Source organism: Mytilus galloprovincialis, chromosome 12 (assembly GCF_965363235.1).
Source record: "Mytilus galloprovincialis chromosome 12, xbMytGall1.hap1.1, whole genome shotgun sequence".
NCBI classification, from domain to species: Eukaryota; Metazoa; Mollusca; class Bivalvia; order Mytilida; family Mytilidae; genus Mytilus; species Mytilus galloprovincialis.
Genome location: NC_134849.1, coordinates 69,119,201 through 69,137,213, shown reverse-complemented (window position 1 = coordinate 69,137,213; position 18,013 = coordinate 69,119,201). Strand labels below are relative to the sequence as shown.

General features: G+C 32.0%; 1 protein-coding gene and 1 long non-coding RNA gene across 2 annotated transcripts in view; both read left to right on the top strand.

Moving 5' to 3' along the window:
* The window catches only part of LOC143054667 (uncharacterized), a 232,286-nt gene that overhangs the window by 109,172 nt on the left and 105,101 nt on the right, over nt 1-18,013 (top strand). The gene's annotated exons all lie outside the window — the stretch shown is intronic.
* On the top strand, nt 6,933-11,036 carry LOC143054658 (uncharacterized). Its single transcript, XR_012971769.1, has 3 exons — nt 6,933-7,099; nt 9,081-9,293; nt 10,494-11,036. It is a non-coding gene; the product is annotated as an uncharacterized LOC143054658 (long non-coding RNA).

Genomic DNA, 18,013 nt, shown 5'->3' with positions numbered 1-18,013 from the left:
GTATAAAAGCCTAAACAGGATTCTACACGTACCACTACAGATACAGATACTAACTGTTAACAGTAAGAATAGAAATTCCCTGTAAAAAGACAGTCAAATCTTAACAGAACTGTAACTTAATGATACATGTATATCAAGTTCCAACACCTCACCCAGCACCCTGGCCCAGCACACTGAGTTAGCAAACTGGTGTGTGTCAGTCTTATAATATAAAACTGTGTAGGTTCATATCGTTAGATTTATCGTTTGTTTGGATATTTTTAAGATCGTTGTAAAATTATATATCTTAAACTTTGTTAAAATACTATTTTAAATTGTTCAATTCGCATGCGCGGATCCTAAAAGGGGGGGTCCCCCTTTTTTTTGGACGATCAATGCATTTGAATGGGGATATGTAATTGGAACCCCCCCCCCCCTTTTGTCCTGGGTTAGGAACCCCCCTTTTTAAAATGGCTGGATCCGCCCCTGATTCGTTATATTTCATAATTTTGTCAAAGTGTACTTTTTAAAGTTTTAAATTTTAAAGATATAAAAATGAATATATATATATATATATATATATATTCCATTTTGATTTGAGGAAAATCTGTTTGAGCTGTAATGACATGGTCAGTCAACTGATTTGTTGCAAAGCTGATTACAGGTAATTATAACATACAGCAATTTTCCATTACGACAGTGCGTGTACTCTCCGGTGTGTATAACAAGGATCAGTGTCTCATAAGTCATTTTTTGGCTGGATATTGATTGTTATTTGTATGTATATGAATATTGTGTGAATGATTTGTTTCAATCAATATGTGACACTATAATAAACAATTTTATTCTGTATTCTATTATTCTATAACGTAAAGTTTCTAGAGAACATCCTGTCTTACGTGTAATACAGATTGATGACATTACACAAAATTTCTTTTGTTAAATGTGCTTAGGTATCTGTGTCTATTCCCTATTTCAACACCACAAATTTTTCGAAGAAAAAAAAAATCAAAAAATAAATTATATGAAATAAAGAAGAAAAGTAGCAAATATCAACTTCAGTAACTAGTAACTGCGCATTGAGTAATCATAATTTCAATATTGCATGAACCAACAAATGGAAGTTTTTAACGACCTTGACTGGCTATACAGCCCTTGCACGGTCGGTAATGAACCAACCCTTGACAAAACGTATACATGTAGGCCTATGTAAAAGTGTAAAAAGACCAATTCCTATTGGTTATATTTCACACTAGGACCTTAAATAACTAGAACTAAGCAGTGGTTGATCGGTGTGTAGAAGTACCGCAAAGGACTTCTTAGTGCACTAAGAAGAAAGTTTTTGCACTAAGGACACTAAAACGATGTTTTAAGACCACAAAGAACATGGATATAAGAGGATATGAGTATATAACTAAGAAATAAAAAGTTTGGTATCAATAGATATTATAATTTTGAAGTAAAATTACTTTTTCAATCAGCGCGTGCCACTCGGCACGTGACCAACGGCTTATTGCAAATTCCCAATCATCAAGTTCAATCAACCATATCCAAATAACAATCGTCTTCTGATCGTTACTAACTGATTATAGTTAATGATATTTGTTGAATAAACATAACGGATTAGGGTGTATTAATTTCAAGCTGATGAAAGAAAAATAAAAAAATGAATTTTGTGTTTACTTTGCCTTTTGTTTTATTTTGCTTTGAAGGAAATTGCTAAGTAAACTTTTTTTAAGAAGCCAGTTTTGAGATATAAATTGAGAAAAAAATGCTTCTGAGATACCTTGAAAGACATTTGAGAGTAAAACATGTTCTTCAAAACCCGATTATAGAAGTGATAAAGAAAGACTTCAAGAGGTAAATACCAAAAAGAGAATAATCATATTAATCTGTCTTCTATAAAAGCTACATTTATTACGGATGTCATTGGTTTTTATTGTCATTCTCCGCCATATCAAGGCCGTAGCGCATGTCTATTTAAAGTGAGGCAAATCGCCTGGCGGAGCGAGGCGAAAAATTTTCGAGCCTTTTTTTTAGGGGTTCGGGTGCCTGAACTTGTGACGGGAGAAGCTTAATTATTTCAGCACTACTATTTATAATAAAAAACAAAAAAAATATAACAGAAATGCAGTTTTTTTTTATTAGCTAGCCTAGTAAGTAACAAAACAAGTTTCAATATTAAAGTTATTATAATCTCTGTTGGTCAACCAAAACCTTCCGATTCTCCTGTGACCTGTACTATCGAAAAGCTTCAACACACGTTCTTATGTATATATATGCCCAACACCAAGTTATAAGCTTCTAAAAGACGAGAACATGTTATGAGCATGATCAATTAGGATACATTTATTGTACATAATCATTAACCATAAGAATAGGTACAGAGAAGACTAGACCAACATTGTTACTTAACCGGATTTTTGACGTTCTAGTGACACACGTGATCACAAGTTATCTGTTTAAAACATTCCTCTGGAAGACATGTCAACCCACCTGGACACATTATTGTACCAATTTTTAAGTCATTGGTTTGACCTTGTTTCGAACCCACGTGACGACCTACCGAACTAGAATCAATGGAACACGTTAGCATACAACCAGACAATGCTGATCATAATCAGAAAAAGAAATACGAAAAAAAATATTTTCAAACAATACCAAAAATATATTTCATACTTTTATTAAAGATAAATAAAAATCACGAATTGCCTTTTACATTAAAGACTTCCATAGAAAAGGTGCTTCATTATTTTGTTTAGATTAATTATAAATAATTATTATATTGTTGGTCAATGAATTAATTTACCCATTAGCATTTGTTGTTCAGTGAGTTGATAGTGTAAACATTGGTAACTATCGCGTTATCGATTCAAAAAATAAACCAAGGAAAGTAATAAGCCAGCATACTTATAGGGGGCGTTTATACTCATGAGTTACCCTTTTCATCTTTTTTTCTCTTTAAAGAATCCTTCTTCAACCAGTTTTATAACGACATTAAGATTTGTTTCAATTTTTTTTAATTTTTTATTTGTATTCGGAACACTTATTTTTTTTACCGTCACCGCTATGGTAAAAGCTGCAATCGCTGCTGCAGATTGGGCACACTGTATGAAGTGTGCCGGTAGATAATTTGAAACTCGAAAGTCGCATATTGATAATGTAAAATACATGATTAAAAAAAATGCAATTCTAATGTTTGGTCGTCGTTTCAAAAGTGAGACATTTGCCTCATTTGCCTCCATTACGCTACGGCCCTGCATATGTGTATTTTGTATAATTATAAAATTCAATTATGTTATTAATGTAACACTGATGCGTTTTAAAAATAATATAAACCGTATATTCTTTAAGGATCTACTTGGGTGAGGTTTAGAATTTGTGTCAAATGACCCCAAGAGTGACTGGGGAAACGAAACATGATCACTTGGATTTCTCCCGATCGGAAGTAAAACGATAGCTATGGGGGGGGGGGGGGGCGTCCGTTTGGCTGTGCGGGATGTATCAAGTTCGCAATCCCGTCCGGTCAGAATAAGGACGTTAAATCCGATGCCTCGTGTAAAGACGTAAAGAGAGTGCCACGCTCTTTGCATGTTAAGAACCCTTGCAACAACTATTTGAGGGGTCCGTAGGTAGCCTGTTGCAAGGCAAAATATCTGCCCCTATCCAATATACCGTCGTTTTCCAGTGGCAGTCCAAATTTTCCCGCCCATCATCCCGGGTGGCCTCTATCATAACAAGGCCTTCCTGTTATATGTATTGTTAACTTGCTCTCGTTGAAAATGCATGAAATATTTGCCACTGGATATTTTAAATCTCAAATATCTCGACTAGAAGGTCCATGACCTATCAATATTATTAGGTTATTTTATCCTTAACATATGCTCTAACATCTTATAGTATCAATTTTAAATTCTTGATTTATTAATTTTAACCTTACCTCACCTAAATGTATCCTTAAGCTGTATTGCTTCCAAATAAAACTCTTATAATCTTTTATTAGTATTTCGGTTGAACAAAATTACTGTTCTATACCTAACTAAAATTTGGCCCAGATTTCAGATTTCAGAGGAGAAGATTTTTGTAAGAGCTAACGACGACGGACGAAAAGTGAGTTACAATAAGAATAGAAATACATAGAAGTAAAAAATATATCCGCCAGAAATACAAAAAACACCATATAACTGCATTGATCATGTCTATAAAAATATTTCAGGTCTGTTAAATCATCACTATCAATCAAGCATATAAAAAAAAAAACAATTTCTTCTACTTAGAATATTTCATCAGGTCTTGTCAACCACACCAAAGCAGTACTTTTAAAAAGATCTATAAACTTATCATCATCAGATAAAATACTAAAATCACCATTACTTCTTTTAACTTCATAAAATAAACTTTCACGTAAATCTGCACATAAAGGACAGTCTAATATAACATGTTTCGCATCTTCAATTTTACATGTGTAATCAGTATACAAAGTGGATTCGGTCATGGTTGAGCAAACATGAATTTCTATCGATTACACAGGTGACAGTCATCTGATTGAGGCGCGTGTCGATAAAACATAAAATAACTTTCTAATTACAAAAGATATGATCATAAAATTTGAAATTATGTATTTTTACAAAGTCTATTTCTATATGTCATGTCCTTTGTGACAGTTGTATCATTCCATCAGGTTCCTAGTGCACATTTTTCTTCTTAGTGCACTAAGGAGGTCCTTTGCGGTATTTCTACGGACCCAGTGGTTGATCCAGAAATTTTCACAAGTGGGGACCCATTGACTGCCTAAGAGGAGGTCCCTGCCAGTCATGCTTCAGTGATTCCCTATATAATCTCCCTTTTTCCAAGATTAGTGTGTGGGGGGTGGGGCTGGAAAAAAACCTAAATCCGCCTCTGCTAATTGGGAAGTCATTTTGTCACACACATATAAATACCTATTATGTACAAAATGCTTCAAATATATGTATAAATAATAATGGTACGTCTAAAAACCGTTAAGGATCTCCTCGGTGCACGCAAGACATAAAAAGTCACTTAGGACATGTATTTTAGTGTTGAGGGTATTCATTCGATTCATAACTTATTTCATAATCTTGTAATTTTTGTTTTGATAAAATTTGAGACATAAATACATGTATTGAGACATATAGTACATGTATTATATGTCTCTGATAAAATAAACCCAACTTTAAAGAAGTTATTTAAGTTTGAATCGGCTGTCACCTGTGTTTTGCATTGGGATGCCAAAACATTAATGTTATTTACAAAAATGCCAAAACCTGCAAATATATTTTAGGCAAAAAGAGACATTTATAAATCGATGATTTTTACACTAAACGTTTTTATAATTTGTTATAGAAATATTAATAAGTACATGTACATAGTTTTATCAAGGATTTGTATAGTAACTATACACATCCTTGGTTTTATAAAGTCCTTCATTGCTTCAACGTTAACCCCTTGGTGAAATTTAAATGGCGAGACGATAATTAATAAACTATCTATCTATCGACATGCGCCGTTATTTAGGATTTTAGAATACGTCACAGATGACCGATGATCATTTTCAATACCAATCATCATTTGAATTTTGTCAATTGATCTTTAATGATTAGGACTGATTGGTGATGGCAAAGAATGTGTCTCTGTTGATGGTTATAAACACATAGAAGTAAACTTTACAAAAAAAAGTTTACTTGGAAAAAAATATAAAATTATATGAATATGCTAAATAAATTTTTCTTTGGTATGTAATAATCGAAGACGTTTAGAAATATGAAAAATCTTCACATAGTTGGGAAATTTTCTATTCAAGTTATATCGTTTAAAAACGTTAAGAAATATAGATCTTTTTCGATGTACAATTTGGCCCGCTTGGAGATCTTAATAATTGTTTGCATACTTTCGTCTATTTATATTGCTGAAATTCTTTAATAAAAAATTTGTACAAGCTCTTGCTATAATATAATGAAACTCGTCGCCAATATCACCATAAATACTTAGAGAACAGATACAATCTTATCCTAAATAGTTTGCCATCTAACAATTCAAAAAGAAATTTTGAGTCGAAACTGAAGTACCAAATCTTTAAAAAGAATCACCTTTTTTTGTAACAGTATAGACGTCGAAAATTAAACTGTATATATATATTTTTTTCTTCAAAACTCCTGAAATAATTTAAAATGATCTTTAGACAGCTTTCATATGCAAATCTTTTTAGAAGTATGTGAGCGTATTACCCCCCCCTTTTTTTCCTTCTATAAAATTTATTTGTAAACGATTTTGTGTCTTAATTTGTGTTTGCTAATTAACTGCAGTTCATGCTGTCAAAAGTAAAAAATGTCTCCTTGTGTATAAGTTATTGATAAAAAATTATTTGAAGCCGCCAGAAGAATAAATCATTTCCTGAACTTAAATTCATTTATTTGTAAATAAAGACAATTTGCCTAAAACATATTCTCTCATATATTAAACAATTGTAAAATAATTAATTCAACGACTTTCTTTTACTTTTTACTTTTCTTCTTCAGTTTTTTTTTACCCATTGCTCTTCAATTACTGATCACAAATTTTTCGGATGCTTTTTATCCTATTTTCGTATCGAACTTACATGTTAGCAGTTGAACGGAATTAAGTACATTTTTCAGGAATTTACAACTTAAATTTTCAACAACAAAATTCCACACTTTTTTACTGGTATTTTTTTTTCCTGTTTTGAAGGCGCCACCAGTGACCCCGTAGCACACATAACCAACACCTCACATGGCGTATTCACGATGTTGAGGTATTGACATACAATCACAGTTATCAATATACAGCAAGTAGGTAATTTGGTGTTGAATGCCAGTAGGTCAGAATTTGTTAATTGAATTTTACCTGCAAAAGGGTCACTAGCTGTCAAATTCATGTTCATCGATTTTAATCAAATTCAGAGGAATTTACCCAAGATTAATTTTACGGCGGCTTATTTTATTTTGGATTAAAAATAAACACAATTGACAAGTTTCCTTCCCCTGCATTTTCGATCGCACATGTAAATAGCACGTTGGTCTCAAATAAGACACTGATACATTACAACACTTGCCGTCAGTATTTGAAAATATTAATTAAGAAGGTATAGAAAATTAATGCACGCACACTATTATCCACCACAGGCTTAAATCGTTAGTCCGCAAACAACGAGGGTGATAAAAAAAACCAGCACTTTGAACACAACCACCGGCATGCTATGAATTTGAAAGCTTCCCAAATTATCAACTATCAAGTTCTACTAACCATAGAAAACTTTTGTCCTTCTTTATCAAAAATGAAATTTAAATCAATTTATTCATATATTTGACCGACTAGAATTAATTGGGGGAATTTAAACCAATTCCTATTGTAAGTGATAAAACTATCAGATCATATCAGGGTGATTGAAATGAGGAAAGGGGGGGGGGGGGGTGGTGATCAGGTATTTTGGGGGGAAGAAAGAAGGGAGGATGAGTCCCTCGGGGAATAATCCCCACCCCTTCAATTTGAGAATATGCTATTATCTTGTAAACGGTTTAGATCCCCACCCCTAAACCATATATATTCTTGAATGGGACAATAAAATGAATCAATTAAAATTAAAGGGAAGTCCCTGGGGGGTCACCCCACCCCATTCAATTTGAGAATGTGCTATTATCTTGTAAACGGTTTAGATCCCCACCCCTAAGCAATATAATATATTCTTGAATGGGACTATAAAACAAATCAATTAAAATTAAAGGTTAGTCCCTGGGGGTTACCCATCCCCGTTCAATTTGAGAATGTGCTATTATCTTGTAAACGGTCCAGATCCCCACCCCTAAACCATATATATTCTTGAATGGGACGATAAAACAAATCAATTAAAATTAAAAGGAAGTCCCTGGGGGTCACCCCCGTCCCGTTCAATTTGAGAATGTGCTATTATCTTGTAAACGGTCAAGATCCCCACCCCTAAACCATATATATTCTTGTATGGAACAATAAAACACATCAAAAGAAATATAGGGAGAGTCCATGGGGGGTCACCCCCACCCTCACATGTTTGAAAAACTTTTAAATGGTTGAGATCCCCAGTGGTTAAGTGAAAAAAATTCCGGATCACAGGGGGAGGATTCTAGGGGTTGGAAGTTCAACTTGGAACCCCTCCTTTTTTTTGGACACTCAATGCATTTGAATGGGAACATATAGTTGGAACCACCCCTCCTAAATCTTGGGTTGGGAACAGGGAACCCCCTTTATAAAATGACTGGATCCATCCAGGCATACCATCTACCTAGCTATTAAGGCTTTAAAAATATGAAATAAATCAAACAAGGAAATTGGTGTAGGCAACTGTTTTGAGTTTAAAAAAAAACCTAAGTTATTAACAATGTTAAATTTTGTGTGCATTTATTTTTGCTTATTTTCAATAACAAATAAATAATGGACAGAATTGCGTGATTGATTATTGTAATTTACGAAAAATCTGCATACATGTTATAAAATGGGAAGTAGAAACTGGGAATTTGTCAAAGAGACAACAACACAAGTGACAACCAAAGAGCAGACAACGACCGAAGGTCACCTATGGGTCTTCAATGCAGTGAGGAAATTTTGGCACTGGTCTTCAGCTCATAAATATGTCTCAGAAATGAGAACGATATACAGCTCTCATTTGCATTAATAAAAACCTCACAATATGTTCTGAATATCAGAATATACAGTATTGCAAGATACTCTCATATTGTACACATGGAGCTGAGAAACTGTAAAATTAATCATGCTAATTAAACATTTAAATCCTCGGAATCAATCTTAATATGCATACTGTTGTACAAAGGAATATAAGTATGCAAAAGACATATATATGTATATATATATATATATATGGTCTTCAAAAATAAGAGTATCAATGCTATTAATTTATGACAAGATCTTAATCAAGTAATTATTTTGGTTTGTTTAAATATTTAGGAGGTTAGTATGACCTCCTTTTTTGTGATGATGTTTTCCTTTTAAGCTGGGAAAAATTGTTTGTATCAACAAAATTAAAAACACAAAGTTAATCTAGAATTATGTTTTTATCATTTTTTTATGTTTAGATCATGTAGATTGTCAGCAAGATGAAAAGAAAAAAAAAATATGCAGCTCAAAAGTCAAAATGTGGATAAGCTGAGGTTCAAGGTCCTACTTTTGCAGATTTTCATATTTTGCATGAATGAATTTAAAGTTTATACCATGGACAGCAGAGAAAGAAAAAAAAACTTTTCAATTTTCCTGCTTCTGAAGGATAAATGTAAAACATCTTGTTTTTGGTAAGTTTTATGCTCTGTTTTAATAGTGTTTGTGCATTCATCTGTCCAGTCCTTCCTCTAAATTGTATCCTCTTTAATTTCAGTAAGTAGCCTGTGGATTTACATATATATACTCAAAATTTAGTACTAATATTAAGGGATTTTAGCATGACATCCTGTCGAATGCTTGTTAATCATGTTTATGTTCCAGAACATATGAGTATTTAGACTACGCGTACGTCTGCCCAATTTTAAGAAGTTGGTCAAGTTTATTAGAAACAAATATACATTACAGATCAACATAACTGAAATCTTTAATAGATTAATACAAAAAGTTTAATTGCAGTAGAAATAAAAATACATGTTTGGTTGAGCTCTGGTATTAGACAGTACAAGTACCGGGTATACTCAAATGGTCTGATTGTATGCATATGGTCGGAATGTAAGAGTATACTTATATGTTTGGGACCGTAAACGTACGGTCCAAATACTTATATGGTCTAGAACATTTATACATGTCTTAAAATTAGTATCTGACAAACACGTTGGTGTTTGTGAACTTGGTAATAAGTTATTCTATAGAAATATAATGTTTTCAGATTATAAAAATAAAAAATATCCCATATTTACTTTTAATAAAGAAGAAGATTATTGATGTATGTATAACTGTAAAATGAGACAGCAAGCCAACAACACAAAAAAATAAGTATAAAACAATATATTTTTTTGTATCAATGTTATAATTTCCAATATGTCCGAAAATTTCAAGGTATTTTTACATTGAAATAAAACACAAATTGAACTCTGTCAGAACTTCAAAAGCTTAAAGATATATTGTTTCTGTTGTCTGCATTTTGTATAATATATTGAAATTCTAGTGAATAATGGAATATGTTATTATAACTGCCTAAAGTTTTAACATTGATCTTTATATATGATATATTTAACTTAGGAAAATACCCAAATGTTATAAAGCAGAATAAATTAATTGATTATTATATACCGGTAGTATTAGAATAGGAAGATGTGGTATATTGCTAATTTGACAACTCTCCATCAGAGACCAAAGGATGTAAGAGGTTAGCAACTGATGACATTGGACAACCTTTAGCAATCAGTAAAATCCATACCGCATAGCTATTTTTATTAAAAATCATATTATTGCTACATGTATGCAAAAAATTTTATATAATACTTCAGATTTTATTGGTTCTTTTTCAGAAGGATTGAAATTCATCATCTAGAATAAATGGAGAAAACATAGAAACAAGACCAGAATAAATTCAAAGACAAAAGTTGGATCAGCTATTATTTTCATCACTCAGTCAATGATTTGAAGTTCTTTTAAATACCAAAGATATTGAAACCACAATAATGTCAATGTTCTGTGCGCTGAATGACCAAAAAGTGGACTAAAAGATCACACAATGCTGGATGATAAGAAACTATTAATGTTTTGTGTGGAGGGATATTGTGAAAAAAATAGATTTACTTAAATAGCTACTGTAAATTCAAGAATTATTGTGAGGGTTTATATTTGCAAAAATTGCAACACAGATGTAAACGCAATAATTTAAACTCCCATTTAGAAATATTTTATATGAATTAAACTGATCTCAAAATCGTAAAAAATTAAAATCTCATATTAGTCTTAAATGACAAAAATCCAATAATAAATGCACACAATAATTTCTGAATTTACAGTACTAGTATGTTCAGCCTTATATTAGAGTTTTTCATTGATTTCAAATGGTAAATAATAGTGTTTCAAGAAAGTATTTTATATTTCATAAATAAACATATATTGATACTTACATTATCTACTTTGTTGTTTAAAAGTTTAGTTTTGAACAGTTATAGAACAATATGTTGAATTAACATTTCCAAAGAAAAAAGATATTCAATTAAAAAGATTCATCTTATAACAATTTACTACCAAATAGGATACATTGTAACATACACATTACTGTATATTTATATCTATATATTTATAATTTGAATCCCATAGGATTTTATTTTGTCCCATGGGATATTAAAAATCCCATGGGATAATAATAATCCCATGGGATTTTTTTTGTCCCATGGGACAACAAATATCCCATGGGACTACAATTATCCCATGGGACCAAAAAAAATCCCATGGGATTTAACCAAAATCCCATGGGATAATGGTAAATCCCATGGGATTTTGCCCTGTCCCATGGGATATTGAAAATCCCATGTTTTTATAAATCAAATAGAAAAATAAATATAATAGTAACAGTAGAAAACCAATGAAATTATTGAATCCCATGTAATTCCGCACATTTTGGTTATATACATGACACTGTAGCTCTTATTTGAGGCGGCGGCGGATTTGCAAATGAGTGTTTTGCAAATTTAAAGTGTCCAGTGTTTATAATTTATATTTCCAAGGGGCATAATTGGTTAAAAATATTTTATCAGGATTTATACTCTCGTGTGTGAAAAACATTGCTGCATGATGATGTAAGTTTTACAAAAATCTGGCAAGAATTGTACACATTTAATTTACAGCGCTAACAAGACCGGACGGATCAACGCTCGGTATTTCTATATCCCCACGCGGCAATATGAGTTAAGACAAGTAATCAAAAACCCCGTTGGGAGGCTCAAATTCCAGGATGGGAGGGGGTCACTTCGGTTCCTATATTCCGGAGTTCCATATACAGAAGTACCGCTGTAATGGGTTTGTTTTCGAAATGTCAAATATATTAAGATTTGGTGTGAAACTTTCACATCAAATATTTCTGAATTTAATGTTGGTAATCAAGTTCGAGAAAACAATAAAATTCTGTTGGAAATATGATGTATATTGATGGCTAATTTGAAATTAAACAAAAATCTAACCAGTGTCGGATTCTAGGGGAGTACACATGCATACAGGGACAACGTCCGAAAAATATAATTTTCTGCATAAAAAAGTCCCAAAATCTTTTCGTATCGCTCCGCTCGGCGTATTTTCGCATCCACATCATTACAACCCTGGCTACGCCACTGGTTATTATAAGAAAAGAATGCTTCCTTTTATTTTATTTTATAAGGTTGTGAAAGCGTTGATTTGCGCACATTTTTAGTATGAAGCGCCAGTGACTTTCTCATACAAAAAGTGCTTCAGTAAAGAACAAAATAGTTCCCAGAAAATTAAAGGGAAACTTCGCAAAAAAATCAAAAATTGATATTATGTTCATTCTGTATAAAAATGCTCAAATTCATAGATATTAAAGTTTTATTCCGCTAGATAAGCGATCACCATCGATTTTAAATTTAGAGTATCAATTCTCTGCGATCCGCCATTTTGTCTTCTTTCCCGATTAATAAAAACGATATGTCTATAAACCACAAAGAAACAGAACTACAGTAACCGATGTAGTCGTAATTGCGTGTCGATATCTTGTCAATCGTACGGTTGTTTTATCCGACTAACTAACTTGATACGAAAAATATTCTTACTTTTTTTAAATTACCATGGTCTGTTGTTTTTAAACTGTTGATATTGGAATTAGGTGAAAAGTCTTGATATTGGAATTAGGTGAAAAGTCAAAGTTGAAATCATAAATAAGTGTTCCGTGAAAATTGTTTTCGAAAATCTAATTTGTTCATAATTCTTTAAAGTAATAAACAAATATATTTTGATCTTCCCTCATCTGATCACCAGCATGGCTAAAGGTATTACTTCCAAAGGTATTGTGAGGGGTGTGAGGTGACACGTCCAGGTATTCAAGCGATTTCCTGTCGGGCTTGCAAGTGCATGCATCGTTTCACTTCTGCAGGTATTGATCAGTGTACACGGCTGATAACTTATAACTTTCCATTTGAACTATCAGATGAATAATATACAACTCTGTCTTACTTGTCATTACTAAACTCATACGCTTGTTTATAAATAACATTTCTGGTGTAAAGAATATAATTCATAAACATATAAATAATACCCAAAAAATAAGATTTGATGAAATTAAAATCTATTTAAATATTTTTTCCAACGGTGAATTTGGGAAAATGTAATATATAGTCATTGTCAATAGTGAAGGACAGATTGGAACAGACCAGAAATATTGATTTAAAAAAATGTACGCACTTGCCGACGATTCGTTTATACGACTGGATAGAAAGTTACGGAACTATAGCGCAATTTAAAATATATACATGTATACATTGAACATAAGAAAAAAACATATATTTTGAATAAATAGGGGTAAAAGTGTTGTAAATAGACTAGTCCACGTATGCCAACAGTATGTAATCATCGAATGTCGATAGACTATTGTATACCAGAAGAAGAAGAGAACCAATTTGATTTAAATACAGGTCGATGTATAACTTTTGCTTTGGTTCATTGAAGCTGTGGACCTAGTAAAATCACAGATTTATATTTCAATAAGATTGTTCTCGAACAAAGGAAGTAATTCGTCATCACAATTGTTATATATGCCACTGGACGAACACTAATTATCCCCAGGGAATGTGAATATTTTGCTGGGAAACTTTTGAGTATCAAAGTTTCAAATTAATTTCGGGATTTATTTTCTTTCTTGGTATTCAATAACAGAAAAAAGAATAAATTACTTGTTCGCTAAATAGGGGTATTCTTGTCAGATAAAAGACTTTTAGTTATATTTAAAAAATAGGGAAATATGACATTAAATTGGTTCTGTCTTTTTTTTAAACATCGTTAAAAAGATGTGTGTCTAAGGTAAACGCCACAAGAACCCTGTAATACTAGTACGAGAGTATAGCATGTAAACATTCCTTCTCAATAATATGGTTGCATTGAAAATCTTTTCATACAGATTGACAACTCATTGTCCGATATGCATGTAATATTTGCCACATGACGCCCATAGTTCTTTCTACCATCATCATCTTATTCTGTGATATTGCTGTAAACATCGATGGTTCACACCCAAACAAAATGGGAGTAATGGACCTTCAGAGCTTCTCCGTGTTATACACTTGTGAAATATATAGACGAAATTTCTGTATTGAAATGAATCTACATCTCACAAACAGGATTTTCAAATAACGATTGTGAGTAATCACCTTACAAACCAATATAAACGTATGGCAAGATATAAACATGAAGGAATTTAGTTTTTGTCAGACGCAAGAACTCATCACTATATATATCATAAACGTATACGTATATATATGCATACAGTTTCAAATATTAAGAACAAGCGGTCGATGTCGATAGTCTGTTTTCTAACTGTTCAGAGTTAGACATGTCACTTGTTCATTTTTGGAAGCCTTCATATTCCCCGTCTAACGATGGGAACTCTTTCTGATTGTGTTGACTATAAATGCTTGTATGGTAATTCTGTCGTTTATCTGTACAAGCGGTTGCATTTCCTCTCCTTTCCCAACAAACAAACGAACGAAACGCCACTAGTCTGATTTCTCTGGAGCTCATCCTCAATGGCTCTTATACGTCAGGAAACCTACATGTATACTAATAATGATTGTTTCAAGAACAACGATGTATGGACGAACTATTATAAATTCGTCAATATCAGTTATGCATGACTAAAATATAACTTTTATTACAACTACTGTATTACTTATTTGGATTAATGACGGCTATCATGTTCAACATTGCACAAATATTATCATAGAATTAAAAAAAAAAATCCTCAAAAATCCTCAAAAGAAATAATGCCTTAGCTTAGATAATTGATATTCTTTTCACAAAAAGTTCGTGTAAATCATTGTCAAATGAATTTAATTATGTAAGAATAAAATGTTAAAAAGAAACTAAAAAAAAATCATGCATGTTGTATGTTGTATTTTTTTGTCAATTAAAAACTTGAAAATTGCAATAGTTTTATTAGCATTTAAACACAGCCAGATTTGAATACAAGTTAAGAAATTCCGGTAAAGTCAATGATATCAAACAGATGTACACTGGTATATCAAATTGGGTAATATTGCATTTAGTTTTTATAAAAGATTAAAACTACTATTTTTTGCTTCATATTTGAATCTTTACGCCAATTGCCGCTAAGAAAGTAATCAAAAATTGTTTCCTTTTATTTTTATACACTTTCGGAATTACGAATCTGAATTTTATTTTCAATTAATTTACAAAATTTAATTATTGTATCTTTATTCTCATCGTGTATTAAATCTTAGTGTATTAACATCGTGACAGCATACTCTTTCTAATCCTTTCTCTTTATCCTTTCCAAATAACAACATTTATACCTGTGTACACTTGAACTCACACCTGCGGCTAAATAGCTACAAGGTAAACGAATTGACCTCAAGCCGAGAAATATACAGTGACCTTTACAAAATAATATACACACTCTGCTCACACATTAGTTGCATTGAAATGATTATCAAAACAATAACGGTAAATAGAACTGAAATATTTTCAGTTCAATATCAGTAAAAATGTTCAATAAATATTTTATGAAAAAAATCTCAACAATAATTAATTAAATTTATTCAAAAACATTTACTAGAGATAATTTTATAGGAGTTTAATTCAATGAATACAAAACGGTATGTGCATATTCATTTTCGTTCATTCTTATATTGTGTTCATAACTTCGACCATTCGTCAGCTGTGCGCTTTTAATTACGTATATGTTCGATAAGCTATAAGAGTTAAACAGATTTTATTTTTTTCCCAGAATTCAATAAATCGGGCTAATACGTCACGACCCACTCGAGAATTCAACCAAAAAAGTTACAAATACTTGATTTTCTCCGTTATTAGAAGGAATATAAATTTAAAACTTTGCAAATGTGTTTTTTATGTTAAGATGAACATAATTAGATGATAAGTAAAAAATCGCGGAATTTCCCTTTAACTTTGAGTACGGCATTGATCAATTGTTTAACGCCACTTTAAGCACTGTGGACTATTTCGCGGAGGTATTTTCTTATTGGTAGGGGCAGCTTTTACTGCTTTTAGGAAAACTGACATTTTGTGTTACTAGTAATTCAGATTGGAGTCAAATGTATCCGTAATGTGCAGGGGGTTGAACTCAGAATCACAGTCGGACTACTTAGACCACAAGGTCACGGAGACCCCGCAAGCCCCAGTAACACATCAGGTATGTACTCGGGTGCTCCTGAAGGCACAGGTGTTCCTGCTACAAATATGACTCTTGTCGTGTTACTCTTAAAATACATTGATGAGTCAAATCTACAAAAATAGCAAAAGGAAGAGAGTTTAGTCACCGATAAAACATTCCTTAAACGCTGGGAAATTAAACTCTTCATTAGTTTTCTCGTTCTCCTGCGGGGACGCTACTGGTCATAAGTGCACAAGAACCGTGACAATCTAGTAAAAATGAAAAGAAAAATTAAATTTCGTACAAATGTACAGATATATCATGTTAGCATTTCCCTCTTAACGACAAATTCGACATTTTGCTTTAAGAATTATGTGTTAAATAAATTTGAAATGGCGCTATGCAAATACATGTATTTGCGTACAAATCTCAATCGATGAGTCAACAGTACGTGAGTACTTTTATTATTGTCTCGTTTTCACTACATATATTCACTTCCTGTAAAACTTTCATCACTAATCGAACTCTTCCTTCAAACCGAGGCCTTTCAAGGCAATAAGGCGTTTTTTTCTTCTAACGAACTGTCCAGAACGGTAAGTATGATTAATTACATTGTATATATAAATATATATGATCATTTTCCCTCACTATGTTCAGATTTTATTTCCACTTTAAAGAACGATAATTAAAGGGCTTTTCAAGCAATGGTAAAAAAGAAAAATTAAGAAATGTACTGTTTTCAAACGTTTCTAAAAAAGCCTTAACATATGACTTTTAAACATATACATAATGAAATAAATATTATAATGATTTTTAAAATAAACAATATCACAATGAAATGGACAACCGGAAGATTTCATTAACGACATTATGTCAGGAAAAGAATGAATTATTTTGTTGAAGCCTATCGGATAAGGCAGAAATCAAGCCTTAAGCTTATAGTTCTGAAAAATATCAAACCCCTGTCAAAAACTGTATAGGAACATGATTTTCAAAAGAATTTTTAAGTTATAATAATTTGTTTTACTTCAATTCATGAGAAAAGAGCTAATTCCTAGAAAACGGAAACCTCTCATCATACATGTAGTAACATTGAGGAAGACGGAAATTCGAAATTAAGATTTAAACTTTGAACTGTGCTATAATCATTAAAACGGAAATATATGTACCAACAAAATATCAATTTTTAGAAAGGTCTATTTATTGGTGATTGGCGATTTTCGCCTATTTAATGTGGTTTCTACACGAATGTGTATCTCTTTTAAAAGATCACTTTAAATTAGTTATATTTCAGAAAATTAAACATAAATCCATAACTTTATTCCATTTTTAGTTATAGTTTAACGAGCCAAAGTTGTATGCAAAATGTTACCAAAATCTGTGACATACATGTACCTCATTTTAAATACTGTATGCCATCAGTATTAATTGAATGTATTGTTTATAAAAACTACCGACAGAGTGTTATGCATTAGTATTTGTATTGTGCATTGCATAACAATGTATTTTCAACATACTATTCAGTAGGTAAACAAGAACTGAATGTTGAAAGATATTTACAATGAAATAAAAAATAAACGCAGTATTTCGCTAGACAAACTAGCTTCACCGAGCGTGCATCTATCCAGGTGAAATCGGATGCAGATAAGAAACTGTTGTAGCTCATTGTACATGAATTTTGCTGCCTTGTAAATAATT